Here is a 9,119-nt window from a genome sequence, read left to right on the forward strand (position 1 = left end):
TGTGATGGCAGCTACCTCTTGGCAAGTAACTATTCCTATCGACATTTTTGAAATGGGTCTTTGTATATAATTTGTTATTATTTTGTGTCACTTCTAGATCTAGGAAAGATATTGATCCGGTACTCACTTCCCAGGATAGTTTAATGTTTCTGTTATTAATATTTAGTCCTTCCAAGAATCTAACTAGGCTGGTTGTTTCGCCTCTCCAGAGTATCAGAATATCGTCTATATACCTTTTATATATAGCCAGTTCTCTGGGTCTGTTAGTGTATACCGCTTCCTCTTCCCATTGGGCCATGAATAAGCATGCCACACTGGGAGCAAATTTGGCTCCCATCGCCACTCCAGTTCTTTGATGGAAGTACTCACGGTTATGCCAAAAATAACTGTTTTTAAGGCAAAAGTCCAGACATTTGACCAAATATTTACGCTGGGAGCACGACAACGTGCTGTACTTTCTTAGGCCCCATTTTACAGCCTCACAGGCTTGATAGTGTTGAATCACCGTGTACAATGAAGAGACATCAACTGATGCCATAATCCAGGGTCCTTCCTCTTCAGGTAGTTCTTCTAATATTTGCAATACCTGCTTCGTGTCTCTCAGATAGGCTTCGGTTTTTGTGACCACAGGTTGTAAGAATTTATCTATGTATTCCCCCATTCTAGAGGTGAGGGAGTCAATCCCATTCACTATGGGCCTAAACGGGGGATCAATTTTATCCTTGTGTATTTTTGGTAAGGCGTAAATAATCGGAGTCCTGCATGCCTCTGGAATCAGGTATTTGGCTTCTTTTTTACTCAGGATATCCTTTTTCAGCCCAAGGTGAACTACCTGCTCAAGTTCTTTCCTACATTTAAACATGGGGTTCTTGGTTAGTTTTGTATATGTAGTGTTATCTCCTAGTAGCTTCTTCATATTATCGCAGTACTGTACTTTTGAGAGGATGACAATTCCTCCGCCCTTGTCGGCGGGTCGGATAACGATATCTTTCCGCTTTGATAGTTTCTTAATCCCATTTTTCATAAACTTGGGATCCTCACGCTTCTTGATTTTTAGGTCCTTGAGATCTTGTAGCACTACCTTTTTGAATACTTCAACATGTTTATTATTGGAGACCGTTGGGTTGAACACCGATCTATTCCTTAATTCACTATGTGTCACATCCTGATCCGCTACCTGGATGCGTTTTTTGATGGGATTGCTCGCTAGATATTTTTTAATGTTTAATGTCCTAACATATTTTTGTACTCCTAGATACGTCTCAAATTTGTCCATATTCTTAGTGGGAGCGTATTTTAGCCCTTTATCGAGTACACCTATTTCCTCTTGAGATAAGGGCTGCCCACTCAGGTTGAAGATCCCCTCCCCTTTCAGTCTCTTCTTTGCCTGTAATCTTTTTCCGGCCCTCTTTCCTCTCTTCTTGGTGGACTTCTCCTTATGTCCCTGGTATCGTTTGGACGTCTCTGTGGGTGAGTCTCCATACCTCTCCCTAAAAAAGGCCTATTCTGATAGGCGTCCTGATAATAATTTTGGCTTCTCCCGTCTCTATTCTCCTCATAGTGGTCCCTTAATGGGGCATAGTGATTGTACGTCGGTACCGAATATTGGTCATGAGAGTAGGTATGGCCCTGAGGTGGGCCCCAACTGTCTCTATGGCCATTTCCATAGTTGTGTGGTGGGCTCCTTCCTCGTTGTCCATATGCTCCTTGCGGTGGGCCTCTGTTATCTCTTTGGTCATAGCCCGGTCTGTTGTAGTTATTATTTTGTCCCCTCCTATTAGAATTGTTATTGTTTTTCCAGTATGGTTTTTTACCTCCATTTTGTGGGGTCTGATTGGGGTGAGGTGGTCTCCTATCACTCCTCTGTGGAGTCGAATAATTATAGTCATTTCGGCTCTCTTCTTGTCTCGGATATCTAGATACCTCCATTTTGTTTATATATTGTTGATCATTTTGTTGTGGTCCCTCTAGCCTGTTTACTTGTGACATGTTCTTCTCAGGCGTGGAAAATGTAGAAATAGGATCAGAGCTCCCTCCTTGTCTTTGCCATTTAAAAACATCTTCATTTTTAAAATCATTAATATCTCTAATATATTTCTTACTTTTCCTTGCTTGCACTTCCCTGTCTTTCTTCACAAGGTCTTTATTTAGTTGTGTCATCATAGTTGTGAGTTCCAACTTATCCTTATGTGTCTCCAGTTCTCCCTTTATTTCTCCTATCGTTTGATCTATTCTATTTAGTTTTCTTTGCTTCCTTTTGATTAGGAAGTCTAATAATTCCAACCCTTTCCCATTAAAAAAGGCGAACCATTCATCAATCGATTCTTGGTCCGTAAGACCGTCATTTGGTGTGACGTCCCATCTTAGACGTCTAGGGACTATCTTGTCCTTCTGGTATTGCTCGAAGGTGGTTATATCCCACCAAAGGCTCACCTTCTTTTCCATGTTATGGGCTAACCTGCGTATTAGGCTCTCCAGGCCACCACTTTTAGTGCCATTCGGGTCTGAGCTGTTAAAAACCTGCTCTAAATTGATTTTCCTTTTTTCCATAAAGGAAAAGACTTCCATTGTGGCAGCAAGAATGAATGGGTATTTAAATCAGAAATGAGAGTAAAAGTATTCTCGCGCCTACCAATGTGTCCTAAAACTAGTGGGGTTGCAGCAAAACACCGGCAGGGGTATACACCCTCCCCAGATTAAGTGATAGTGATTAAGAAATGGTGTTGCGCTCCGACTACTTAGATCTAATTAAATTAACATGTACTCAGGTGACAACCAAAACAGAAATAAACTAAAGTGTGAAACTGTATGTTTAAATAGGCTCAGACAATGTGCATAAATATTAAAGTGCAATAAACCAGGTCACATTGTGCGCTTGACAAAAAACTTGATATGAAAAATCCTCTATAGATGACAGTGAGATGATATTAAGTATATATCCAAATATATAAATGATATGAAAAAAAAAAAAAAAAAAAAAAAAAAAAAAAAAAAAAAAACAACTGAGTGTCGTTATAAAAGTGCAAAACAGATCAAAGAATACACAAAATACTAAAAATCCATGTGTAGTGTATCACGTGTCTGAACAAAATACTAATAGTCCATAAGCAGTGAAATGTGTGTTTGAGCAAAAATTCCAAAAACAAAAATAAGGTGAACTATAGTTATATGGAGAGCATATCCATTTAGTGAAAAAATGCGTCCATTTGATGATCAACAAAGCAGTGTCCTGCGTGCTCCAAAAGCAGGGGGTGGATTCCACCAGTGCTCCTATGCGTATAATATCCTCACACTAGGTGCAGTAATTACCTTACCTTACTGCTGTAAGGTAAACAGCATTTCCAAAGTGACGCTTGTTGTCCAATGTAGGTTCAGTAGGTGATGTAATCCTGGACTCTCATTCACCGTAGGCACGTTGTAACATGCAGAGAAAGCAAGGGGAACACTCCAATAGTGAAGTACGTATTCACAATTTATTGGGTATAAAACGAAGGTAAGGTACTCACATTTAAAACAATAATAAAAGCACAACTTAAATGAACGCGTGTCACGTTCGCGCTTCCGGACGTCACTTCCGGTGTCCTTACTGGCCAATTGTGTTCCTACGCGTATCGTCAAATGACTTCATCAGGGAATAACAACTGGGGTAAGGGCGAACGTATAAATAGTGTCAGTAATTAGCAGCCATTTTTGTGAAGTCCATTGTGGCCCCATCTACGGCCATTTTCTCGTGGGCTAATATATATAGAGTAATGGTCAACGGACGTGACAGTGGCAGGAAATGTGCAAGCCTCACTTGCGATCATTTTGTGGGGGTATTTTTTATTGTAGATGATCATTAACTGTTATAGCCCGCTGGGAAATACCCAGGAAACATTATTCTTATTGGCGCAGCCCCGAAGGTAATAACAGAGCAACCCTTCTCATTAGCGCACCTGCGCAATAACGTTCGTTTCTAAAATGACATCTAGCATAAAACAACAAGAAAGTAAAGTATGGGCAATACTGGACGAATATATTAAAATTGAAAGTGATTAAATAAAATCAAAATAAAAGCTACACTAGTAAAACCATAGTCATAAAATTATTATGTGTAAAAGATATCGATAATTATATAAAATCTTAAGGTGTGTGGTATAGCATGGCCAATAATTGGGAATCAGCTATTGGCGATATAAATTATCAACAGGTCCATCTAAAAAGCAGTGATGTCTAGGAGGGAGACAGTGATCTAAAACACACTTACGACTATTTACTAGATCACTACCAGTGTATAGACTGAGTGGTATGGGAAAGAATTAAAAGTTATAGCTAAAATTGTGTGTATATGAGATCAACAATATATTGGACTAGGATGTAAGAATTCCATGATAACGGCCATCATAGATGGTCCTAACGGGAGTCATAATCGATCTCCAAGAGTAACACTAAAAACATAGACTGATTAAAAAAAGGGGAATAGAATATATATAAAAATAGAATAGGATAAGATAGAATATGTAAAAATATCTGAATCACTCTGATATGAGCGTTATAGTTTAGTATGAGCGGTAGTCATAATCGATCTCCAAGAGTGACACTAAAAACAGAGACTGAGTAAAAAAAGGGGAATAGAGTATATATAAAAATAGAATAGGATAAGATAGAATATGTAAAAATATCAGAATCACTCTGATATGAGCGTTATAGTTTAGTATGAGCGGTAGTCATAATCGAACTCCAAGAGTGACACTAAAAACAGAGACTGAGTAAAAAAAGGGGAATAGAATATATATAAAAATAGAATAGGATAAGATAGAATATGTCAAAATATCAGAATCACTCTCAATTTAGGAGAGGACACCGGAAAGGAGATCCAAAATTCACATAATAGTAATTTTAAAACATCCTAACAAAAGAAGCTTATAAATAATGTAGTCAAAAATCACTAATAAAACAATTAAGGTCAAAATCAATATTGAGTCCCTGGGGCGCAAAAGTGTCTAAAGTGAAAATCCATCTAGACTCTGCCTGACTTAGTGTTCTGACCTTATGGCTCCCTCTCCAATGTCTTTTGTAGGGTTCGATACCCCAAAACATAAGCTGGGTAGGGTCCTTGTTATGGTGTATGCAAAAGTGCCTGGAAACGCTGTGCTTGTCGAAGCCATTAATGATGTTTTTAACATGCTCTTTTATTCGTACCCTTAAAGGTCTTTTGGTGCGGCCTACGTATTGCAAGCCACAACTGCATTGCAACACGTACACCGCTCCCTCGGTATTACAGCATACGAAATCTTTTATTTCGTACGTGTTCCCAGTGCTTGTAGACGTAAAATTAAATTTCTTTTCAGCTGGGCGTTTTGTTTTTAAGCATGCAAAGCACCTTTTACATGGGAAGAACCCTTTACCAGTGAAGAAAGTCAGGCCTGTGGGTGGGGGGTCGGGGACGTTCTTGACTATCTTGTCCCTTAAAGTCATTGCCTTTTTGTACACAAATTTAGGGTATTCAGGCAACAATTCCTGTAAGTGTACATCTAAGCGTAGGATGTGCCAGTGTTTTCTGATAATCTTTTCAAATTTCTTGTGTTGAGCGTTGTAGTTTAGTATGAGCGGTATCCCATCCATCCCTCGTGCCGGGGTGGTTTTATCTCTAATTAGAGTGGTTCGATCCATATTTTCGACTTCTGTAATTTTCTTTCTCACCTCTAGAATGGGGGAATACATAGATAAATTCTTACAACCTGTGGTCACAAAAACCGAAGCCTATCTGAGAGACACGAAGCAGGTATTGCAAATATTAGAAGAACTACCTGAAGAGGAAGGACCCTGGATTATGGCATCAGTTGATGTCTCTTCATTGTACACGGTGATTCAACACTATCAAGCCTGTGAGGCTGTAAAATGGGGCCTAAGAAAGTACAGCACGTTGTCGTGCTCCCAGCGTAAATATTTGGTCAAATGTCTGGACTTTTGCCTTAAAAACAGTTATTTTTGGCATAACCGTGAGTACTTCCATCAAAGAACTGGAGTGGCGATGGGAGCCAAATTTGCTCCCAGTGTGGCATGCTTATTCATGGCCCAATGGGAAGAGGAAGCGGTATACACTAACAGACCCAGAGAACTGGCTATATATAAAAGGTATATAGACGATATTCTGATACTCTGGAGAGGCGAAACAACCAGCCTAGTTAGATTCTTGGAAGGACTAAATATTAATAACAGAAACATTAAACTATCCTGGGAAGTGAGTACCGGATCAATATCTTTCCTAGATCTAGAAGTGACACAAAATAATAACAAATTATATACAAAGACCCATTTCAAAAATGTCGATAGGAATAGTTACTTGCCAAGAGGTAGCTGCCATCACACCAACTGGCTGTGTAATATTCCTAAGGGTCAACTGATAAGATTACGCAGAAACTGTACAAACACTAAGGACTACCACCTACAGGCTGAAAAGATAGGCCAGAGGTTCATAAATAAGGGATATGACAATGAAGACATTAGAAAGAAAATTACAGAAGTCGAAAATATGGATCGAACCACTCTAATTAGAGATAAAACCACCCCGGCACGAGGGATGGATGGGATACCGCTCATACTAAACTACAACGCTCAACACAAGAAATTTGAAAAGATTATCAGAAAACACTGGCACATCCTACGCTTAGATGTACACTTACAGGAATTGTTGCCTGAATACCCTAAATTTGTGTACAAAAAGGCAATGACTTTAAGGGACAAGATAGTCAAGAACGTCCCCGACCCCCCACCCACAGGCCTGACTTTCTTCACTGGTAAAGGGTTCTTCCCATGTAAAAGGTGCTTTGCATGCTTAAAAACAAAACGCCCAGCTGAAAAGAAATTTAATTTTACGTCTACAAGCACTGGGAACACGTACGAAATAAAAGATTTCGTATGCTGTAATACCGAGGGAGCGGTGTACGTGTTGCAATGCAGTTGTGGCTTGCAATACGTAGGCCGCACCAAAAGACCTTTAAGGGTACGAATAAAAGAGCATGTTAAAAACATCATTAATGGCTTCGACAAGCACAGCGTTTCCAGGCACTTTTGCATACACCATAACAAGGACCCTACCCAGCTTATGTTTTGGGGTATCGAACCCTACAAAAGACATTGGAGAGGGAGCCATAAGGTCAGAACACTAAGTCAGGCAGAGTCTAGATGGATTTTCACTTTAGACACTTTTGCGCCCCAGGGACTCAATATTGATTTTGACCTTAATTGTTTTATTAGTGATTTTTGACTACATTATTTATAAGCTTCTTTTGTTAGGATGTTTTAAAATTACTATTATGTGAATTTTGGATCTCCTTTCCGGTGTCCTCTCCTAAATTGAGAGTGATTCTGATATTTTGACATATTCTATCTTATCCTATTCTATTTTTATATATATTCTATTCCCCTTTTTTTACTCAGTCTCTGTTTTTAGTGTCACTCTTGGAGATCGATTATGACTACCGCTCATACTAAACTATAACGCTCATATCAGAGTGATTCTGATATTTTTACATATTCTATCTTATCCTATTCTATTTTTATATATATTCTATTCCCCTTTTTTTACTCAGTCTCTGTTTTTAGTGTCACTCTTGGAGATCGATTATGACTACCGCTCATACTAAACTATAACGCTCATATCAGAGTGATTCAGATATTTTTACATATTCTATCTTATCCTATTCTATTTTTATATATATTCTATTCCCCTTTTTTTAATCAGTCTATGTTTTTAGTGTTACTCTTGGAGATCGATTATGACTCCCGTTAGGACCATCTATGATGGCCGTTATCATGGAATTCTTACATCCTAGTCCAATATATTGTTGATCTCATATACACACAATTTTAGCTATAACTTTTAATTCTTTCCCATACCACTCAGTCTATACACTGGTAGTGATCTAGTAAATAGTCGTAAGTGTGTTTTAGATCACTGTCTCCCTCCTAGACATCACTGCTTTTTAGATGGACCTGTTGATAATTTATATCGCCAATAGCTGATTCCCAATTATTGGCCATGCTATACCACACACCTTAAGATTTTATATAATTATCGATATCTTTTACACATAATAATTTTATGACTATGGTTTTACTAGTGTAGCTTTTATTTTGATTTTATTTAATCACTTTCAATTTTAATATATTCGTCCAGTATTGCCCATACTTTACTTTCTTGTTGTTTTATGCTAGATGTCATTTTAGAAACGAACGTTATTGCGCAGGTGCGCTAATGAGAAGGGTTGCTCTGTTATTACCTTCGGGGCTGCGCCAATAAGAATAATGTTTCCTGGGTATTTCCCAGCGGGCTATAACAGTTAATGATCATCTACAATAAAAAATACCCCCACAAAATGATCGCAAGTGAGGCTTGCACATTTCCTGCCACTGTCACGTCCGTTGACCATTACTCTATATATATTAGCCCACGAGAAAATGGCCGTAGATGGGGCCACAATGGACTTCACAAAAATGGCTGCTAATTACTGACACTATTTATACGTTCGCCCTTACCCCAGTTGTTATTCCCTGATGAAGTCATTTGACGATACGCGTAGGAACACAATTGGCCAGTAAGGACACCGGAAGTGACGTCCGGAAGCGCGAACGTGACACGCGTTCATTTAAGTTGTGCTTTTATTATTGTTTTAAATGTGAGTACCTTACCTTCGTTTTATACCCAATAAATTGTGAATACGTACTTCACTATTGGAGTGTTCCCCTTGCTTTCTCTGCATGTTACAACGTGCCCATGGTGAATGAGAGTCCAGGATTACATCACCTACTGAACCTACATTGGACAACAAGCGTCACTTTGGAAATGCTGTTTACCTTACAGCAGTAAGGTAAGGTAATTACTGCACCTAGTGTGAGGATATTATACGCATAGGAGCACTGGTGGAATCCACCCCCTGCTTTTGGAGCACGCAGGATACTGCCTTGTTGATCATCAAATGGACGCATTTTTTCACTAAATGGATATGCTCTCTATATAACTATAGTTCACCTTATTTTTGTTTTTGGAATTTTTGCTCAAACACACATTTCACTGCTTATGGACTATTAGTATTTTGTTCAGACACGTGATACACTACACATGGATTTTTAGTATT

This window comes from Lithobates pipiens, unplaced genomic scaffold (assembly GCF_037356315.1).
Source record: "Lithobates pipiens isolate NorthernLeopardFrog02 unplaced genomic scaffold, aLitPip1_a1.2 Scaffold_6, whole genome shotgun sequence".
Lineage (NCBI taxonomy): Eukaryota > Metazoa > Chordata > Amphibia > Anura > Ranidae > Lithobates > Lithobates pipiens.